Below are 10,992 nucleotides of genomic sequence, written 5' to 3'. Positions count from 1 at the left end.
TTTGGAAGGCACTACAAAAACTATTGGGCATAGACTCTCGCTTATCTTCAGCTCATCATCCCCAAACAGATGGGCAAACGGAGCGCACCAATGCCACTTTGGAGCAGTATCTTCGCTGTTATGTAAACTACCAACAGGATAATTGGGCTTCTCTGTTACCACTGTCTGAGTTTGCCTACAACAATGGAGTTCAAGCTTCTACAAAAGAAACGCCGTTCTTTGCAAACTACGGCTTCCATCCACGTTTCTTCCCCCCTGTCATTGAAACTTCAGAAGTTCCCGCAGCAGAGGATTGGCTGCAGGAACTCACAGCGGTGCAACAACTTTTGCTCCAGCAACTGGACCAAGCCAAGGAGGACTATAAACGCCACGCTGACAAACATCGCCAGCCGGGCCCCGAAATCAAGGTAGGAGATCGGGTTTTTCTGTCCACTCGCTTCCTGCCCTCCCACCGCCCTTGCCGGAAGTTAGATGCCCGTTTCATTGGCCCCTATCCAGTGGTGGCGCAATTAAACCCCGTGACTTTCAAACTCCAACTTCCGCGTTCAATGCGCATTCACCCAGTGTTTCACCGTTCCCTGCTCCTTCCGGCGGATGGTGTGCGACCTGATACAGACCAACCAGCCCCCCCTCCTGTTTTGATGAATGGGGAGGAGGAGTTCGAGGTTGAGGACATTTTGGATTCTCGCTTTCACCGCCGCCGCCTACAATATCTCATTGACTGGGTGGGTTTTGGCCCTGAGGAACGCTCTTGGGAAGACGCCTCCACAGTCCATGCTCCTGATCTAACCCGTCGCTTTCATCAGACCTATCCCACCAAACCGCGACCTCGCGCCTCGGGGAGAGGGCCCCAGTTTGGGAGGGGCCTTGAGGAGGGGGATAGTGTGATGACCCATGGGCCTTGTAGTCCTGCTCAGGACATTGTAATTCCTGATGAAGATGAAAACTGGGGTTTTTTACCTTCCCAGTCTGAACTGGATTCTTCTCAGCCAGATCTTTCCCAGGCAGATCTGGGAACCTTGCACCTGCAAGAAAGTTGTCTCCCAGAAGTATGTCAAACAAGCCCAGAGCCTACTTCTCCCGTGTTCTTGCGCCGGGAGTTTTGTAAACAACAGAGAAGTTTGGAATCAGCTTCGCGCAGGAGTGCGAGGATTGCAGCTAAGAATGTGGCCAATTAAGACTGCTTCTCGTGAGAATCTTTGGGGAGTCTCACATCTGGTCTCAGAGTTTAGCTTTCGGTTCTGATTCCCAGAGAACTGCTTCGGCGGGAAAGTTAGACTCTATTTAGGTGTTTTACCCGCGTAGTAACTTCGCGGAGTCAATTCGTCAGCCTACGGAGCGAGTTGTGTCTGGACAGCGCGCTCCGATTCAAGCCTCGCTCCTGCTCAAGCCTTGCCTTGCTATCCAGCCTTCGCCTTGCTTCCCAGCCTTTGTTTATCTACGGACTTTGCCTTGTTTCCCAGGATCAATCTTTGCCTTGTTCCACGGATTCTATCAAGTTATTCCACGGACCTTGTTCTTGTTCTTAGTTACCCTGTTCCACGTTCAAGCCTTGTTTCAAGTATCAAGTTATTTCCTAGCCTCGCTCAAGTTTCATGGACTAAAGGACCTTGTCATCTCCCCTCACTTTGCTTGGCAAAGTGAGTGTTTCGGTTATTGGATTACAACTTTGGACCTTAATATTTCTTATTGGACATTGCTTTTTTGGACTAATTCTGACCTTTCCTGAAAGGTCTAATTCTGGACTATTTTCTACACTTGTTTTTATTAACTTTATATATTCCTTCAATAAAGATATTAGATAGATTCTGGCCTCTGTGTATGGTTATTGGTGCTCTGCAGCCTGGGTCTTGACAAAACCTAATCTACTTTCTGGATAGCCCTCGTAAAAGCAGACCATATCGCTGGGAATAATGGGGGTTGTAGTCCAACACATCTGGGAAAGAGAACTTTGCAGTACATGACAATAAATGAACTCTTTTAGGAGTCCCAGGTTTCTCAGATTATGAGAACAACAAGACTGGCAGGGACATTATTTTCAGCTGTGCATTAATATTCATGCCCTTCCTCAGGTGGTTCAGCAGTCTCCTTCCTTCTCTGATCTTCCTCTCTGATCAGACAAATAGCTTTCTATTTAGGCAGACTGTTGGCTCAGAAAGAGGTATATTTAATGGAAAATACTCTACTTTTATTTAGGTGTGGCTACACTGAATGAATGTAGTTTGGCACCACTTTAACTGTTATGGCTCAATGCGATGGACTCCTGGGATTTGGAGCTCTCCAAGGTTTTCTCTCTTCTCTGTCAAAGGATGCTGGTGCCTCACCAAACTACAGATCCCAGAATTCCATAGCTTGGAGTCATAACAATTAAAGTGTGAATCAAAGTGCATTCTTTTCTACAACCCAGATGCACATTTCATCATCCTCATCTGCAAAGATGAGCCGTCAAATCCACCTCATCCTCTTGGCCACCTGATGAAAGCACCACTTCACCTTTAGCCAGCTCACCCACTGTCATGGCTTGGGAACATCTTCTTTTTAGGATAATATATCCCAAAATGATAACTGGGGAAAATGCTGAGAACTAGCATCCAAAACAAACCCCCACCTCCCAAGCTATGCTCCACTTTTCTCCAGAACGCCTTCTGCATAGGAATACAAGGTACGTGCAGCAAACCCTGGGGAATCTCTATCTAGGCCGCCAGCAGCAGTCAGTGTGTTTTTCTATTTTGTTGTCTGGCCACGTAAAGGCCTTTGAAGAATGTGTGACAGGCACATTTTAGGCATCTAAAAATAGGCCCAGCCATGAATAAATAGCAGGCTGTCATCTTACTCTGGTCACTTTCAAGCAGATATCCAGATCTGGCCAGCAAAGCCTTCCTCTACTGGTTCTGAACTCAGTTTCTTTCAAGCATCCCTAATAGTTACTACAGGTGTAAGCATCCCTTATCTGAAATGCTTAGGAGCAGAACTGTTCTTGAATTAGCATTTCCCCACGATTGTGGCATATAGGTAAAGGTTTTCCCTGACATTAAATCTAGTCATGTCCAACTCTGGGGGTTGGTGCTCCTCTCCATTTCTAAGCCGAAGAGCCGGTGTTGTCCATAGACACCTCCAAGGCCATGTGGCCAGCATGACTGCATGGAACACTGCCACCTTCCTGCCAGAGCAGTACCTATTGATCTACTCACATTTGCATGTTTTCGAACTGCTAGGTTGGCCGAAGTTGGAGCTATCAGCGGGAGATCACCCTGCTCCCTGGATTCGAACCACCAACCTTTCAGTCAGCAAATTTAGCAGCTCAGTCATTTACCCGACTGCACGACTGCAAAATGGGATATCCTTGGGTGCATCTATACTGAAAATGAATACAGTTTGATACCACTTGAACTGCCATGGCTCAGTGCAGTGGACTCAGACTCACATGAGTTGTAATTTTACAAGAACTTTCTTTTTCCTATGTTACCATAGCATTGAGCCATGGCAGTTAAAGTGGTGCCAAGCAGCACTGATTTTACAGTGTAGATGCACTTAGAGATAGGACCCAAGCCTAAAGATGAAATTCACCAGTGTTTTAGATAGCTTGAAGGCAACTTTATGCAATGTTTTTAATAACGTTGTACATGAAAGGAATTTAGTGTACACTGAAACACCAGAAAGCATTATGAATGAATGAAAGAAACTATCTCCCTGAAGGGACTCAGGGCAGCTTACAACAAAATAAACTGGCAAACATTCAATGCCAATATTGGTAAAAAACAAACAAACAAAAAAACTCTAGAATCAGGACAGTAAATAAAGAGCAACACTCAAACAGGGGAATTCCAAACAGGAGACAATCAGGGCCAGGTAACACCTCCCAACAAAGGATCCCCCCAGGCAGGAAGCAGCTTTGAATCTACAAGGCTATTCAATGCCAGTTGTAACATTCACAGTTGCCTCAAACAGACTAGAGTTCTTTCTCCCATCCTGGACGTTATTCAACAGATATATAAACCCCACTTGCCTAGTTTCCAACAGACCTCACCGCCTCTGAGGATACCTGCCATAGATGTAGGTGAAACGTTAGGAGAGAATGCTTCTGCAACATGGCCATACAGTATGGAAAACTCACAGCAACCCAGTGATTCTGGCCATGAAAGCCTTTGACAACACAGTTATACTAAAATTCCTAGTTCAACCAAATAGAAGTAGTGAGATGACGGGTTAGTGGGAATCCTTATCAAGTTTGCGGATGCTGCAAAACTGGAGAGTAGGACACGGAGCAATGCATTTGAATTTCAGCAAAAGAGATTCAACCTAAATATTAGCAAGAACTTCCCGACAGTACATCTGTATTTTATTTTAAGTGAACCAGATGTATGTTGTATGTTGTTTTTGTATTGCCTGTCCTTGATAAAGCCAACTGGCTAATCAATAAATTGTTGTTGTTGTCCTGACAATAAGAGCTGTATGACAGTGGAATATGCTGTAAGGAAAGACTGGATGGCATTTTGTTGGGAGTGCTTTGATTGTATTTTCCTGCATAGCAGAATGGGGTCTGGCTGAATGCCCTTTAGGGTCTCTTTCCATGATTCTATGATTCATTCATGGCCTGAGGCTGTGGCATCTTGATGTAACTCTTGCACCATTCCCTGGGAACAGCCATTGGCCAAAGGAAGGGAGTTTTCGGTGTCTTTTTTGGAGATGAATGCTAGGCTGTTCCAAGTGCGACTGTCAGCAGCTGGAGAAGCCGCTTCTCCGTCTGTACAGCTTTTTCCAGTAACGAAGATGAGTTTTGACCTTTGGCTTTGTGTCAAGCAGCATCCACAGCGCACTTTCATTCTCTCCCTCCCGGCTATTGAAAAGCCGCACTCTTCGGTAATGAAGTCTGCTAAAAACCCTTCGGCGTTTTGCCTGATTTGTGACCTTAGCAAGTGTCCACTGAGGACTGGCCACTTCTTGGTTTTAATTGATGGCCGCGATTTGCATCTTTGGAGCGAGGCTGCTGTTCGGCACTTTCAGGGTCACCGCGTGTTATTACAGGAACCAAGGGGTTTCACGGCTGCAATACAGATTGCCGGTGAATGATTGGCAATAAATAATAAGCCCATCCAGGAAGGGTGGGGGGAAGAAGGCAGCCGGATGAAAAATGAGTCCCATTCATTAGCCATGATTGCATATCTCAAGGATCAAGGTGTGCAGGGAGAGATGATGACTCCTAACACGCTCAGGAGAGCAAATAAAAGCTTAAATATTTCTTCCGGCTCAGATTCATGAAGGCTGTCACTGTGTTCCTGTACCATATCCTCCAAAGTGTCTCAGTTTGGCAGCAAGGAGCAGACCCAAATCATCCTCTGCCATCCCACTTTTGCAGCCACTTCTAAAATAGCCCAGGTTTTCTCTAGCTACTTTCCTTTTTTGTCCTCAGTTTGCTTCAGGGGCTGCAAAATGAGTCACAGAATCATAGATTTGGAAGAGACCTTATGGGCCAATCAGTCCAACCCCTGCAAAGAGCAGGCAATCAAAGCATCCCCGACAGATGGCCATCCAGCCTCTGCTTAAAAGCCTCCAAAGAAGGAGCCTCCACCCCACTCCGTGGCAGAGAGTTCCACTGCTGAACAGCTCTCACAGTTAGGAAGTTCTTCCTCATGTTCAGGTGGAATCTCCTGTAGCTTGAAGCCACTGTTCCGTGTCCTAGTCTCCAGGGCAGCAGAAAACAAGCTCACTCCCTCCTCCCTATGACTTCCCCTCACATATTTGTACATGGCTATCATGTCTCCTCTCAGCCTTCTCTTCTGCAGGCTAAACATGCCCAGCTCTTTAAGCCGCTCCTCATAGGGCTTGTTCTCCAGACCCTTGATCATTTTAGTTGTCCTCCTCTGGACACAGCTTGTCGACATCTCCCTTCAATTGTGGGGCCCAGAATTGGAGTCAAAGCCCAGTAGTGGCAAGAGGAGATAAAAGTGTGAAATCATCCACTTCCCAGCAGGCTTGGGCAAAAGCAAACTGCTGAAACCTCTCTTTGGGTGTTTGTTTTGCCATTTAATCATAATTGTTGTCATCTTGAACCCACTTTGGCTGCACGTGTCCCAATTTTCATCTCTGAAAGACTGGAGGATATGTCATAAGTGAAGAACATACCAAGGGCTTAACCATTAAGACATCCTCTTAAAGCAGTGCTCAACCTTTCCAATGCCGCAACCCCTTAATACAGTTGTGGTGACCCCCCATAAAATTATTTTCGTTGCTACTTCATAACAGCCATCTTGCTACTGTTATGAATCGCAGTGTAAATATCTGATATGTGGGATGTATTTTCATTCACTGTACTAAATTTGGCACAAATACGCCCAAATTTGAATACTGGTGAGGTTGGGAGGGGATTGATTTCATCATTTGGGAGTTGTGGTTGTTGAGATTTATAGTTCACCTACAATCAAAAAGCATTCTAAACTCCACCAACGATGGAAATGAACCAAACTTGGTAGACAAACTCCCATGACCAACAGAGAATACTAGAAGGGTTTGGTGGGCATTGACCTTGAGTTTTGGAGTTGTAGTTCACCTACACCCAGAGAGCACTGTGGACTCAAACAATGATGGATCTGGACCAAACTTGGCACAAATACTCAATATGCCCAAATGTGATCACTAGTGGAGTTTAAGGAAAATAGATCTTGATATTTGGGAGTTGTAGTTGCTGGGATTTATAGTCAACCTACAATCAAAGAGCCCCTTGATAGAAGAGCCCACCAATGATAGAATTGGGCAAATTGGGATTTTGGTGGGAGGATTCACTGTCTGTTTCCAAAAAGGAAGAGAAGGACAAATGAAGAGATATTCAGCCTTCTCTATCAAAGGAGTTCCTAAGACCATCAGAAATATGTGTGGCGCAGGCTGGAGAGCAAGCCAGCTGCAACCAGCTGTAATGAATCACTCTGACCAGGAGGTCATGAGTTCGAGGCCCGCTCGGAGCCTATGTTTGTCTTGTCTTTGTTCTATGTTAAAAGGCATTGAATGTTTTCCTATATGTGTAATGTGATCCGCCCTGAGTCCCCTTCGGGGTGAGAAGGGCGGAATATAAATGCTATAAATAAATAAATACATAAATAAATTTTCTGGTGATCTTTGATGACCCCTTTGACATCCCCTTGTGATCTCGCAGGCGTCCCGACCTCCAGGTTGAGAAACGCTGTCCTAAAGTATCACCCCAGGTTTCCTCCCCTTTGGGTAGAAGAGATCTGTGAGCCCTAATACTAAGTTTTGTTTAGGAAAGGAAAAATAAAACAAAGATGTCCCGAGCCCCAAGAATCAGGCCAACCTCTGAGATCTGAAAACCCTTCCACTGTTCTGCTAGGAGGATATTTCACAATAACTCAATGTTCTTGTTCCTTGCTGTGATGATACCTTTCTGCTTCAGTAACATGACATCAGGGGCAGGATTCCCCCTCGCTATTCCCAAGCTATTGGTTTCCTTTTATTTTATACTTATATCTGCCATTTTTATTTTGATTTTAAAAGCTGGAATTGCACAGTCAGTTATGCTATAAAGGAGGTGAGCAGAAAGTAAAATTGCTGGACCATGGATATGAGGATAATGCAATTGTGCTAAGAAAGAGACGCCACATGAAGGACAGTGCAGTATGTATCCACTACCAAGAAACCTCCAATGGCACAATGGGTTAAACCCTTGTGTCGGTAGGACTGCGACCAACAAGTCAGTAATTTGAATCTGGGAAGAGCGGGTCAGCTTCCTCTGTCAGCTCCAGCTCCCCATGCAGGGACATGAGAGAAGCCTCCCATAAGGATGGTAAAATATCAAAACATCATGTCCTTGTAGACGGCCAATTCTCTCACACCAGAAGCGACTTGCAGTTTCTCAAGTCACTCCTGACATGAAAAAAAAACCCAAGTCTAACACAATTGTAGTAGAATAACAGCTTTGTGTGATAAAGTCCTTTGTCTCAACGAGAATGGGCCATGGAAATGGTGGCTAATGTGCATATACTACCAGAAACGAAGTCCTTGGTGGAGGGCTCCTTCAAAAGCCAGATTCTCCTTCACCGCAGCTGTAATATATATATCTAAAGAAGAGCACGTCTTCTTTGGAGAGGCTGCGGATGACGGCACAAGTGCCAAGATTGTATGGAGGCGTTCGTGCTTTGATAGATTATCTAAATAAAGAGGGGAAAGTGTGCTTTATTGGAACTACAGATTGCTCCACTTGATTATCTACAAATGGATGAGCTGTCACCAATTTCTTCCATAAATCTCTTGTATTATAAGCTCTGATGTGCCAACTTCTCCCTCTGCCCTTTTTGTCGCTGTTTGTGGAACACTTTTTTGTGAAAAAATTCATATCTTGTAGCAAGGAACTTGACAGCGTTTGGCACATCTTGATCAGATGATGTACTCTACATTATTTCATGGATTTTTTTTCGTGTCAGGAACAACTTGAGAAACTGCAAGTTGCTTCTGGTGTGAGAGAACTGGACGTCTGCAAGGACATTGCCCAGGGGATGCCCAGATATTTTAATGTTTTTACCATTCTTGTGGGAGGTTTTTCTCATGTCCCCACATGGGGAACTGAAGCTGGTAGAGGGAGCTCATCCATGTTTCCCCTGGGTTACATTCAAACCGGCAACTTTCAGGTCAGCAACCCAACCTTCAGGTCAGCAGTCCTGCCTGCACAAGGGTTTAACCCACTACGCCACCGGGCGCTCCACATTTCACAGATGAAAACCAGGACACGAACGGCCAAATGATATCAGAAAGTGGTTAAGATGGTAAAAGGTATTAATGTAGAAGGCCCAGCAAGCTAAGACAGGTTGCAGAAGTTTAGTTTTGGTTTTTTTTGCCTGAGTTGCTGGGAAGAAGCTTTTGTTCTCCATATGTTTCACCTTCAGTTCCCGGAATTCCCAGGCAAAACGGCTAATGATCTAGAATCCTGGAAGCTGAAGTTCCCAACATCAGAACGACCAAAGCTTGAGAACCAGTTAAGCCAGTATTCAACACCACTACACCACTACAACAAGGGCAAGCAAATCCCTTTGGAGGGTATATCTGTGTGGCAGTGGGAACTGGTATTCCCATGGCATTGAGGCAATGAATCCACTCTGGATGGCAAAGGAGCTCTCCAAGGTATTGATCCCTAGCCTACAAATATCTCCCACATTGAATTCTCCTTTAAAGTCAGCCAAAACGTGGAATGAATTCACTGCTCCATTGACATGGGAAGCAGGAATTGCCACTGCCACATGGCATACACAACTCAAGAGAAGAGAAAGACCAAGGACATGATGGAACCATGGAGTTCAGAGGAGTCAGGTTCTAAGGAGGAATGGTTTAAGGATTTTGGGTACGTTTAGTCTGGAGAAGAGTAGACTGATAGGATAGCCATATTTACAGGACACATCTGAAGTTTAATATGTATCCACATGTTAGTGGAAAGGGATCAAAATTTGATCACTGATTTATGACAAGATACATTGTAATACTTCAAAACAAGTCTCCTCCAGTCGTGAAAGAATAATTGAAGCTGCCTATAAAGCATTTGCAGGTAAAGGTAAAGGTTTTCCCCGGGCATTAAGTCTAGTTGTGTCTGACTCTGGGGGTTGGTGCTCATCTCAATTTCTAAGCTGAAGAGCCAGCATTGTCCGTAGACACCTCCAAGGTGATGTGACCAGCATGACTGCATGGAGCATCGTTACCTTCCTGCTGGAGTGGGGTATAAATATAGCAAATAAATAAATAAATAAATAAATATTGATCTACTCACATTTGCATGTTTTTGAACTGCTAGGTTGGCAAAAGCTGGGGCTGACAATGGGAGCTCACCCTTCTCTCCGGATTCAAACCACCGACCTTTCAGTCAGCAAGTTCATCAGCTCAGTGGCTTAACCTGCTGTGCCAATGGGGGCTCCAAAGCATTTGCATTGAACCTTAATTCATCTGGATCACGTTCCATAAATGTCTTACACACTTCTATTGCATCCCCTAAAAAGATGTCATCACTTGATTGCCCACAGTTGGTCCATCTAGTTCAAACATTTACTAACGCAAAGAAGTTCAGATCTACTTTCTCATCAATACTTGGTGCCTCAGTCTGACCTTCATGGGCACTGGATTGATGAGTAACACAGACAGCTTTATTTCTAGGAATTTGGACCTCTCTCTAGGATTCATGCATACTGAATCATCCAAGAACTTCTTCAAAGAAGAGTCCACTTCAAAGCTAATTTTATCTCTATTGTTTGCAAGAGCATGAATCAGTCCAATTGTTCCACAGGGATTTTTGATTGTTTGCTTTGTGAAATATACTGATGGTTTCACTTCTTGTCCTTCACCTTTTGTTTTATTTTCCTCTTTTGTTCTGAAAGTTTCACACTTTTCTGTAATTGGAAAATGAAAGAGAATAGCGCCGGCAGGTCTTGACACCATTCTAAGTAGTTCTGGATCCATACCATACACATCTACAAATCTACAAATTGTTAGCTGGGATGTATCCTCAGCTGTTTGAGAAACTGGTTTGTGACATCAAGGTTCAGCTCCAAGGGCAGCCAGCAGTGGAGTTCCATGCCTTGTTCCTCCAAGAAAGAAATGAAAGCCCATTGGAGAAAAATGTGTTTGTCCCTTGTGCTCCTGCACATCGCCAGTAGCTGACCCTAAACTGGCCCTCAATAGCCATATTTAAATAATTAGAGTTATCAAATCAGAGTTAGAAGGACCTCATGGACTATTGAATCCAACTCCTACTCAGTGCAGCTAAAGCAGTGGTTCTCAACCTATGGGTCCCCAGATGTTTTGGCCTTCAACTTGTAGTTTCCCCTAAACAACATCCTCCAAGCTTTCTAACAGCTAGTAAACTGGCTGGGATTTCTGGGAGTTGTAGGCCAAAACACCTGGAGACCCACAGGTTGAGAACCACTGAGCTAAAGCATCCCCATCAGGTCACCGTCCAGCCTCTTGTTGAAGACATCTGCAGAGAAGGAGAGCCCATCACCTATTTAG

General features: G+C 44.7%; 1 pseudogene; it reads right to left on the bottom strand.

Annotated features, from left to right (window-relative positions):
- Positions 1-9,805: 9,805 nt before the first annotated feature.
- LOC134292505 (ubiquitin carboxyl-terminal hydrolase isozyme L3-like) lies at positions 9,806-10,486 on the bottom strand (annotated as a pseudogene).
- Between the last annotated feature and the right edge of the window lie 506 nt (positions 10,487-10,992).

This window comes from Anolis carolinensis, chromosome 6 (assembly GCF_035594765.1).
Source record: "Anolis carolinensis isolate JA03-04 chromosome 6, rAnoCar3.1.pri, whole genome shotgun sequence".
NCBI lineage: Eukaryota > Metazoa > Chordata > Lepidosauria > Squamata > Dactyloidae > Anolis > Anolis carolinensis.
Note: the sequence above shows the minus strand (reverse complement) of the source record. Positions and strands in the feature narration are given on the sequence as shown.